This window comes from Hordeum vulgare, chromosome 2H (assembly GCF_904849725.1).
Source record: "Hordeum vulgare subsp. vulgare chromosome 2H, MorexV3_pseudomolecules_assembly, whole genome shotgun sequence".
Lineage (NCBI taxonomy): Eukaryota > Viridiplantae > Streptophyta > Magnoliopsida > Poales > Poaceae > Hordeum > Hordeum vulgare.
The window spans coordinates 257,580,756-257,592,182 of NC_058519.1; positions in this window are offsets into that span (position 1 = coordinate 257,580,756).

Sequence of the window (11,427 nt, forward strand, 5' to 3'; positions counted from 1 at the left end):
GAAGAATTTGCTGAAGACTTTCTCCGAATTTCCTCAACCCCAAATTCTTGACGATAGTTAATCATCATCTGTATTCTGCGTGCCTGCTTACTGTGCAATCAGTTCTCATAATCTTCACTCTGTAATACTGCTGTTGTGAACGATTGCACGACTGATCCTTAACTGTTTCCGCTGTAAGTTAGTCATCAGTGAGGAATTTCCTCAAAAGGAATTTCCTGAGTGATGAAATTCTAAAAATCTCCTATTCACCCCCCCCCTCTAGTCGATATAACGCACTTTCAATTGGTATCAGAGCAAGGTACTCCCTTGTTCTGTGTGATTTTGGTTTAACCACCTGGAGTTTTAGTTATGTCGACTGCAGGCATGTTTAAGGTGACTGCAGCATGTCCTACCTACGAGGGAAAGAACTTTCCCTTCTGGAAGAACAAAATGCAAATGCATCTACAAGCTATAGACAATGATCTCTGGTATATTGTGGAAAATGGTGTCCCCATCATTTCTGCTAGTGTCACTGCAGCTGATGTGAAGAAATTCAAGCAACTCGATTCTCAAGCGAAGAACATCATCTGTGGTCATCTGAGCCCTGGCCAGTTTGGAAGAGTAAGTGCCTTAGGCTCTGCAACACTGATCTGGGAGAGACTGTGCAAGGTAAATGAAGGAGTATCAACCCAACGTGACTCTCGTGTTGATATTCTTCGCAATCTCTTCAATCGCTTCAAGAGACATGACAATGAAAGCTGCCAAGACACCTTTGATCGCCTCACTGGCATATCAAATGAAATGCAAGCACTGTGAGCTCGAGACATCACTGATCACGAAGTTGTGAAGAAACTGCTGAGATCTTTGGATTCTTCATTTGACACTTTAGTTCTGATGATTCAAGAAAGACCAGACTACAAGATGCTAGACCCTGCTGATATCCTCGAAAGGCTAAACACTCATGAATTCCAGGTAGAAGAAAAGAGAGATCTATATGGACAAATCTATTCCAGACCACGTGCACTGAAGGCAAGAGCAATTTCCTCATCTGAAGAAGAAGACACAGATGACAGTAGTTGTGACCCTGAAGAATTTGGTCAGGAACTTGCAATGCTTGTGAGGAAATTCCAGAGATTTACACGACGAGGCCAGTTCGGTAAATCATCAAGAAGAGACATGAGGAAATCAGAATCTGCATCTGAGGACTACAAGAAACGGACCTGTCACAAGTGCAAGAAATCAGGTCATTACATTGCTCACTGTCCTCGCTGGGGAAAGGAATCAAAGAAGAAGAAATACAAGGATGACAGTTCTGATGACTCAAAGAAGAAGAAGAAATCTTCAAAATCCTCATCTTCAAAGTCCTCCTCACACAAGAAGACTAGCTTCAGAAAGGCTCGGGCACTTATTGGCAAGGAAATGGATTCCGAGGCAGAATCAGAGGAATGTGATGAAGAAGAAGGCTCTAGCGAAGATTCAGAATCCGGACAGGCTAGTCTTGCACTAGCAACCAATTTCGTCAGCAAGTCAATCTTCAATCTTGAAGAAAATGATTGCACCGTCCATACTGATGAATATGCTGATGACTTCGCTCCAACCTATTGCTTCATGGCGAAAGGTTCAAAGGTATCACATAATGCCTCCTCCTCTGATTCAAGTGACTGTGAACATGATGATTACAAAAAACCCAGTTACAGTAAACTTGCCATCATTGCCACTAAACAACAAACTGCTCTGGAAAAGCTTCAAAAACTGCTAGACAAAAGTGATGATCTGTTAATGATGAAATTAATCTTAATCAAATCCTCGCTGATGACATGAAAAATCTCCAGTCTAGATTTGATATTCTTCAGGATCGTTATGATACACTCCTCACCGATCATGAGAAGCTTTCCTACGAATTTATTCAAAGGAAGCTTGATCTTGAGAAGCTGAGGATGTCTCATGATAATCTTCGCACGGAAAATGATTCATTACTAGCTCAACAGATCAACGCTAGTCAAGTTGAATTTATTCCTCCTTGTCTTAAATGCATTGATCGTGAAACTGCTAATTCTTCACCCCAATCTTCAAATGCTACCATTGCTAAAAATTCTTCAACTGCACCTGTTGTGTCTATTTCCTCACTTGAGGAAAACACAAATGTCACTGATGAAAATGCAGGATTGAAGGAATTGTACGTGACATGCATGTACAAAATCCTCAAAGGACATCAAATCCTTTGTGATCTGCTCAAAAACAGATCTTGAACAGGAACCCGAGGAAAGAAGGAATTTCCTTTGAGAGGAAATTGAATGCTGATGGATCTTATTGGAAACCTGAGCAGTATCCCAAAACCTCATGGGTTGCTGCTACTTGGCCTCCTTTTGATCCATCTAATCTAACTAGCTTCTCATGTGAATTATCCTACTCCTCGGATGAGTCATTTGATTCCAACTATAAACTGTTCAAAAATCAATCTGGTGAAGTATTTGCTCGATATGTTGGAACTAACTGCAGGAATGGCCCTCCTCTGAGGAAAATCTGGGTTCCCAAAAGCTGTCTTGAAAATCTTCAAGTGAATGTCCTCATGACATCACCTCTGAAGAATCTAAACCCCAGATCAAATTCCTCAAGAGGACCAAAGTCTTCAAGAGGATCAAAATCCTCAACTGGTCAAAACTATGCTCGTACCCGTGCTTATGCGTCTAACATGCAGGGAAACTACAAGGAATTTGATTACGAGCGCTACTCCTCAAATCATTATGTTCATAAATCATCAAACTAGTTCTCTGCATACTCATATGAGTACTTTAAACCCCCTACTGTTAAGAGAAGTGCATTAGCTTCAATGCCACCTTTCTCATATGGTGCTCGCAGGATGATGAACGCTTTGCCACCCCTTCAGATGTGGGTGGTGAAGAAATCAAACTAATCACTTCTGCAGGTCAAGTCTCCAGATGAAAATCATCATCTGAAGAATTTGCTGGAGACCTGAGGAAATGCTTGATAGGACGCAAGCTAATGATTGATGAAATAGAAATATTTCACACGTCCTTACATTTCTGTTATGATGAAATCACTGAACTGATGAAATTAGTATCATATTCTTCAAATCTGAAGCATATGAGATGGTAAGCTGTACTAATTCATCTGCAGGATGACAAACCCAAAAATACTGAGTGGGCTCTCGATAGTGGCTACACACATCACATGACTGGTGATAAATGCCTACTGATGAATATGCCACTAACTCCATCACCTCTGAAGAAAATCACATATGCTGATAAAGGTAAAAGCAAGGTATTGGGACTTGGCAAAGTAGCTATTTCCAAGGATAGGCATATGGACAAAGTGATGCTTGTTGAATCTCTTGGTTTTAACCTCATGTCAGTCTCGATGCTTTGTGATCTTGATATGATTGTTATCTTTGGTAGATATAGATGTGTAGTCATCATGGAATCTGACAGATCCAAAGTCTTCGAAGGTGTAAGAAGAGGGGATTTGTACATTGTTGACTTCTCTACAGGTCCTCAACCAACCACTTGCTTACTAGCAAAAACCTCAGAAGGATGGCTGTGGCACCGAAGACAAGGTCATGCAGGCATGAGGAATTTGCACACACTTGCAAAGAAGAAGCATGTCATTGGCATCGAATCAAGGATCATCTCTGCGGTGCTTGTGAATCTGGGAAAATGACCAGATCCAAGCATCCCTCCAAAACCATCATGACCACTACACGTCCATTTGAATTTCTTCATATGGATTTATTTGGACCTACTCACTATGCAACACTAACCAATGCAGCATCTCTATATGGCCTTGTCATAGTTGATGATTATTCCAGATACACTTGGGTGCATATTATAGTGTATAAAACTGAAGTGCAGGAAATCTTCAAACGATTTTCTTCAAGGGCCTCGACGAACTTCGGCATCAAGATCAAACATATCAGGAGTGATAATGGAACCGAGTTCAAAAACACTAGTCTTGATGATTATCTTGATGAACTTGGTATTACTCACGAATTGTCTGCTCCTTATACTCCTAAGCAGAATGGTGTCGTCGAAAGAAAGAACAGGACTCTGGTTGAAATGGCAAGAACTATGCTTGAAGAATATCAGACTCGTCGTCGCTTCTGGCCTGAAGCAATCAACACTGCATGTCATATCATCAACAGGGTATATCTTCACAAATTCCTCAAGAAAACCTCATATGAACTCCTCACTGACAAGAAACCCAACGTAAGTTATTTCAAAGTCTTCGGTGCAAAATGATGGATTAGAGATCCTCATCATAGCTCAAAATTTGCACCGAAGGCACATGAAGGTTTTATGCTCGATTATGGAAAGGACTCGCACACCTACAGAGTCTTCAACAACTATCACAACAAAGTTGTTGAGACTGTAGATGTGCGGTTCGATGAAACTAATGGCTCGCAAAGAGAGCAATTGCCTTCTGATCCAGATAAGATGTCTCCTGAGGAAGCAATTAAGCTTAAGCCTACTGAAGACATTGTCCCCTCTGAGGAAATTGGTGAAGAAACGATCCCCGTCGCTGATGAAAACCAAGAAGAAGCTCCTGAGGAAATTGCAACAGCACCACTTCCTTAGCCCAGACAAAATCCTCAACCAGCTCATCCGAGGATTGCAAATGAAGTAGAACTTGACAAAATCCTCAACGACATCAACGCGCCAGGTCCTCTCACTCGCTCAAAAGCTTCACACTTAGTTAACTTTTGTGGGCATTTTTCTTTTGTATCCATCACAGAACCCTCAAAAGTAGCTGAGGCTTTTCTGGAACCGAAGTGGATCCAAGCCATGCAAGACGAACTTCTTCAATTCAAGCTGAATGACGTATGGGAGCTCGTCAAACGACCAGATCCTTGCAAGCATAACATCATCGGCACCAATTGGATTTTCCGAAACAAGCAAGATGAGGACTGTCAAGTGGTGAGGAACAAGGCACGACTTGTAGCCCAAGGCTACACCCAGGTTGAAGTAATAGATTTCGATGAAACTTTTGCACCTGTTGCTAGACTTGAAGCTATTCGAATTCTACTTGCTTATGCTAATCATCATAACATCATCTTATATCAAATGGATGTGAAAAGTGCATTCCTCAATGGTAAGCTTGAGGAATAAGTATATGTTGCTCAGCCCCCAGGTTTTGAGGATCCAAAGAATCCAGACAAAGTCTTCAGACTCAAAAAGGCTCTGTATGGCCTCAAGCAAGCCCCCCGGGCATGGTATGATACATTGAAGGAATTCCTCATGAAGAAAGGCTTCAAACCTGGTTCACTCGATCCAACTCTTTTCACAAAATCTTATGATAATGAGCTGTTTGTATGTCAAATATATGTTGATGACATCATATTTGGTTGTACTGACAAAAGATACAGTGATGAATTTGCCTATATGATGAGTGAAGAATATCAGATGTCCATGATGGGGGAGCTGAAATTCTTCCTAGGTCTTCAAATTCGTCAACAAAACAATGGAATATTCATATCACGGGAGAAATACCTCAAGGATGTTCTGAGGAAATTCGACATGCATGAATGCAAAGGTGCCAAGACTCCAATGCCTACCAACGGTCACCTCGGCACTGATGAAAATAGTAAAGATTTCGATCAGCAGGTATACCGTTCTATGATTGGCTCTTTATTGTATCTATGTGCATCTAGGCCAGATATAATGCTTAGTGTTTGCATGTGTGCACGTTTTCAAGCAAAACCGAAGGAATCACACCATAAGGCTGTGAAGCATATTCTTCGATACTTAGCTCACACACCAACACTAGGATTGTGGTATCCCAAGGGCTCCAATCTTCATCTGGTAGGGTATTCTGATTCAGACTATGCTGGTGACTGTGTGGATCGCAAGTCAGCATGTGGCACATGCCATTTCCTCGGAAGATCACTAGTTTGCTGGTCCTCAAAGAAGCAGAACTGCGTATCACTCTCCACTGCCGAAGCTGAGTACATTGCTGCTGGTTCTTGCTGTGCTCAATTGCTATGGATGAAGCAAACCCTCAAGGACTACGGCATCAACATGAAGAATGTGCCTCTCTACTGTGACAATGAGAGTACTATCAAGATTGCATATAACCCAGTACAGCACTCGAAGACCAAGCACATCCAGATTCGTCATCATTTTCTTCGGGACCATGTCCTCAAGGGCAATATCCTCATCGACCATGTGAAGACTGATGATCAACTGGCTGATATCTTGACTAAGCCCTTGGATGAGAAAAGGTTTTGCAAGTTGCGGTGTGAGCTAAATATCTTAAGTCTTCAAATGTTTTGTAAAAACATGCACACATCCTAACACTTATGCAAAGTTGATGACTTAGATGTGCAACACATGATGAAACGATTTTCTTCAACCAATGAAGAAAGTCACTCTGAATGTGAAGAAATTAACGAAGAAATTGATTCTCAGGGACCTACGACAATTGTACGCGGCGTCTGTAATCAACATTCTTATATGGTGGGTAACGCCACCGCCCAATGTGAAATTCCTCAAGTTGATTTTCTTCAAATGATCAATTTCCTCACAATGCATTTTCTTCAAAACAGTTGTTCTTCATTGTGGTGATCTATTGCAAAATCTTCAAAAACACTTGATGACTTTCATTTGCCTAGGTAGACTGTGATTTCTAGTCCTCAACAGCATTCACTTATTGCTATTTCTTCAAGTTGATGTTTCTGCTAAGTGAATGTGATCGGACCCTACTTTCCCTCTATGCTATACTTACCCAGTCTATTCAATTCTTCATATGCGTTCTACTTGAAACTTTGTTCAAAATCCTCACTGCATCCTTGTCAGCTGATGATTTGGTAACAAAAATCCTCAAATCCTCAAAAATTGTTTTCTTCAAAGGAACAGTAACTGAACCCCCACTTCCCACGATCGGATAACCACGATCTCCACTATCTCCACCACATCGTACGGGAGCTACACGTGTCCTGCGGAGACGTAGAGGCAAGGGCTATTTGGTCCGAAACTTTCGCGCCAAACAGTAACTTTCGGGCTATAAATATGTCCTTAACCCCTTCAGTATCTTCTTCTTCGCCTCATCGCTCTTGTGCCATCACACTCTCCATCGAATCCTAGCGCCACCGCTGGTTGTCTTGTCGCCGGCAAGGAAGAGCTTCGCTGCCTCAACCTTCTCACCGCCAGGATCACGCCGGAGTCGGAACATCTACATCCACCGCCGCCGTAGACGTCCTCTGCTGCCAAGTTAGGGTGCATTGGACACTTGACCGAAGAGCCTCTGCAACACCTCCTTTTGTGTTCTTCGTTCGCACCTTCCAGGGAAAATATATCCCATTTTTACAGCAGATTAGCTTTGAAATTTTACCTCTCCCATGTGAAATCTGTTTTTCCTCAAGATACGATGCGCACATGATTCCTCAAACACTATCCATCACCACAGTCATTGATGAACTAGCTAAGCATCTAAGATTTTCACGAGATTCCTCAATTGTGCGAATTTTCGGATCTGTACAACTCTGGAACCCAAGAACAGTATTCTTAAGCAAATTCCTCAACCACTGGTTATATTCCTCAAACTGTCAAACTTTTTCATTTTCTTCAAATCTGAGAACCCATATGACCTCTCCAAATTCCTCGCAACTATACTCTGTTCACAGGTACACGCATGTCAGCAGATGAATCTCTCGGTTCTCATCACATTAACTCATTTGCAGAGTTTCTGGAAGAAACTCTTCAAGGCTCATCAGAATCTTCAAGAGTTCAAAATCATCAGCAAATTCCTCGTCTGAAGAAAATGGAGGAAGAAAGGAAACAGAAGGGAGGAAAGAAACTGGAGCAGAACACAGCTGTTGATATTCCTGATGACATATACATGGACTATTGCACGCCTGATGAAGAACCTGAGACAATGGCTAAAAGAAAGATTAGGCTATAGAAAATTGAGCGCAGATGGGCAAAGGAGTGGTAGGAGTACAGATTTGTGACCCCAAAATATGCGAAGAAATTCGCCTTGAAGCCTACTGGCAGAAGGGCTCCACTTGAGGATCATCAAGTAGCTCATACCTCAAGTCTTATGACACTTGATGACTACCCAGATGAAAAAGAAAGGCATCTGGCCAAGCTGAAGAAGCAAGCCGAAACAGCCGTGAAGAAATTTCATGAATCCTCAGCTGCTGCCTCCGGTGCTGCTCATTCGTCAGCAGCAGAAACCTCAGGCTCAGAGATTCCTCAAAAGCAGTCTGCGCCATCAAAGCCAAAGGCTCCTAAGCCTCAAGAGAAGTCTGCACAGGCTTATGTCACAAAACCATCAGCGCCAAAACCCTCAGCACCCATCTCATCTACACCAAAGTCCTCAGCTCCACCTCCAAAGGCAGTACAGAAGAAAGTCGTGAAGACTACGACTGCGAGCTCCAGCTCCTCACTCCCAGCTGCAACTAGCTCGGAGACAAAATCTTTAACACCCCTTGTGAAGACTTTGGCAACTACTGAACCTGCACCTCTGCCCAGCCCCAGCAAAATCATCGCAGTCCCGTCTGCATCAGAGGGAAGTGATGATTATGATGATGAATCCCTAGAAGCCATCATCAGGAACAAGCAAGAAAGGGTAGCACAAGCATCAGGCAGTGCTATTCCTCTGGCCATGGACCCCAAGATCCTCCTCGACTTCATCAAAGTATGGTATGAAGACCCAAACACAGCCATTGATGATTTGAAACTTCCTCCTGGCGTCAGCCACATGGTGGCCACCTTCATAAACGAAGCCAAGTGGAAGGAACAGAAGGCCAAGCAAGCAAAGATTGCAAAGGCCAGAAAGGAGAAATTCCTCAGGAAAAATCTCCTCAAGCTCACACCTGAAGCATTAGTGTCAACCCAGGCAGAGCTGCAAGTCTTGACAGACAAGTGTGAGAAACTGTCAGACCGCAAAAGCATCAAACGCAATTTCATCAAGCTAGCCACTAGTGTTGTTGATGACTACAACAAACGTCACCCACCACCAGCACCAACTCCTCAGCCCCTGGTTGAACAGCCAGAAGATGCATCTCCTGATGAGGAGGAAATTCCTCAAGCTGAGGAACACCACCAAGAACGCCGTGCTGATGAGCCGGCCATTGAAGAAATCATTACCGAGACCGCCACTGACGAAATTGCAACCCTTGATGCAACTGCTCCTGATCCAGCTGCTTCACCAAAGCAGGCTGATGACTCTCTTCCAGCTGGTTCCTCACTACCAGCTGAAGAATCTGTAGAGAAAACACCTTCACCAAAAGCTTCAAAGGTGAAGAGGTAATCCCGTCTACATCAGACGTGAAAAAGACAAGAGCTGCTGAGAAGGAAGCGAAGAAGAGAAAAGCTTCCTCAGCAGAAGAAAAGATGGAGGCAAAACGCCTCAAGGAAACTGAAGAATTTGCCCCTCTGGACCCGGTGCCTCTAAATGTTGCACCTTCATATGAAATGGTCGTCATTGGTGACCAAACTACAAGGGCAGATGAGGAAATGAAGGATGTTGCCTCTGAGGAGCATACTGATGAGGAAATCCAGATTGATGAAAGTCCTCAACCTCAGGTTCCTCAGACAGAGACTACTCAAGATTCAGCTGCAGCAGCTGATGAATCTGCTTCTGCCACAAAGTCAGCTGATGAAAACCAAGCTGAAGAAAATGTCTAGTCTGAGCAGGCTCCTCCCACTGAACAGGCTGACCAAACTCCTCAAGCTGAGAAGGAAGAAGAAATTCCTCAGCCTGAAGCTCAGCCAGAGCAAGAAATTCCTCAACCTGAGAAAACTGCTGAAGAAAATGTTCTCGCCCCTGACAATGACTTCATTGTGCTCAACCCCGAGACTGCCATGGTTGTTTCCCCTCCCATTCCTCAGCACAATATCAAGCCAGTTCAGTGCCAGCCATTCTCGAAACAGACAAAGTTTCAGAAAGAAAATTTCTTTGAGGAACGCATGTATTTCATCGGAGAGAATCCCTATGACAAGCCTCAAATGAGGCATCTGAAGTTTTGGGCAAAGACTCAGATGAACTATTATGCTTCTGTGCTCTGTGGACGCAACAAGATATTCTAGCACATGCACATTCCTCATGATGAACTTGAAGAAATTCCCTGCATAGAACCAGTCCTCAATGTACTTCATGATGCAGGTTTGCTCCCTATATGCTCAGACATATAAGATTGGAATAGTGAGCTTATTCTTCAGTTCTATGCAACTCTGCACATCTCGGGCAATGCTGATGACATCAACACTTGGGTGTTCGATTGGATGACCCAAAACACTCACTACAAGGCTCCAGCGTCTGAACTCCTCAGAGAACTGCCCGTACCAATTCCTTCAGATGGGGCAGTGAAGCTTTATGGTGAGCGTGAGCTGCCAAATGGAATGATGGAAGTCCTCATGGAGCCTTTGGCTGCAGGAAAACCCTCAAGTACACACCCCGGTCTGTCTACCGCATTCTCTGCAGTGTGCTCGCGCCAATCAAAGGCCATGACGATGAAGAAGATGTTGTCGGCCTCATGAAGAATATCATCTTCAACATCATTCACGGTATCCCCATGAATATCCATGATTTCTTCTTGAGGACTTTGGCTGACAATGCAATGTGCCCCTATGATCACAAAATTTATGCACCGTGGATCATGAGATTCCTCGGGACTAGGACAGGCATCAACTTCCACGCAGATTTCCAGAACCATGTTGGTTATATGCCTCCTATCCGGGTCACCAAGAAGACTTTCGAGCCCATTAAGGGAAAAGGAAAGTCTGTGATTGATGAAGGCAGCAGGCCCCTTGACGGCCAGTTCAAAGAACCAGATGCATATTCTTCATGGGACGATACTGAGACTCGTCCACCCAGCCCTGTTCCTCCTTGCGTGCTAAACACCAGAGAGCTTCTTATCAGTCTTCATCAGAAGGTAGATCACAACCACAAATGGGTCAAACGCCAGTTTGGTGCCATTGTGAAAACCCTCACTGAGACCCAGAACTCTGTGAAACTTAATCATCACTATCTGCATGAGGTTTTCGATCGCACCTGGGCCACTCTTGCACATCTGAAGACCCAGACTGAGCTTGAAGAAATGAACTTTGAGCAAGACTTTGAGTGGTCGTGGCCTCCCAAGAAGAAGTTCAGGCCCATTCCAGTGCCAGATCTTGAAGACAGCTCCTTCTCGTCAATCCGCACCGCCGAATCTGATGAGGAACAACTCGACACCGCAACAGGCCCAAGGAAGAAGACTACACCCAAGAAGCGCCAAGGATCTTCATCAACCGCAAAGAAATGAAGTCTTCACGGGCGTTAGTCCTCAGTTTGTCCCTTTTTGTCACTTGATGACAAAGGGGGAGAAACTTGAGAGTTAGTCTTCAAACGGGATTTATTTTTGGGGCTTATGAACTATATTTAAGTTACAAACTCTTGGCTCTTCTGAAGTTTTTATGTAATGAGTTGTAACTTAAGCCCGATGGTACTCTG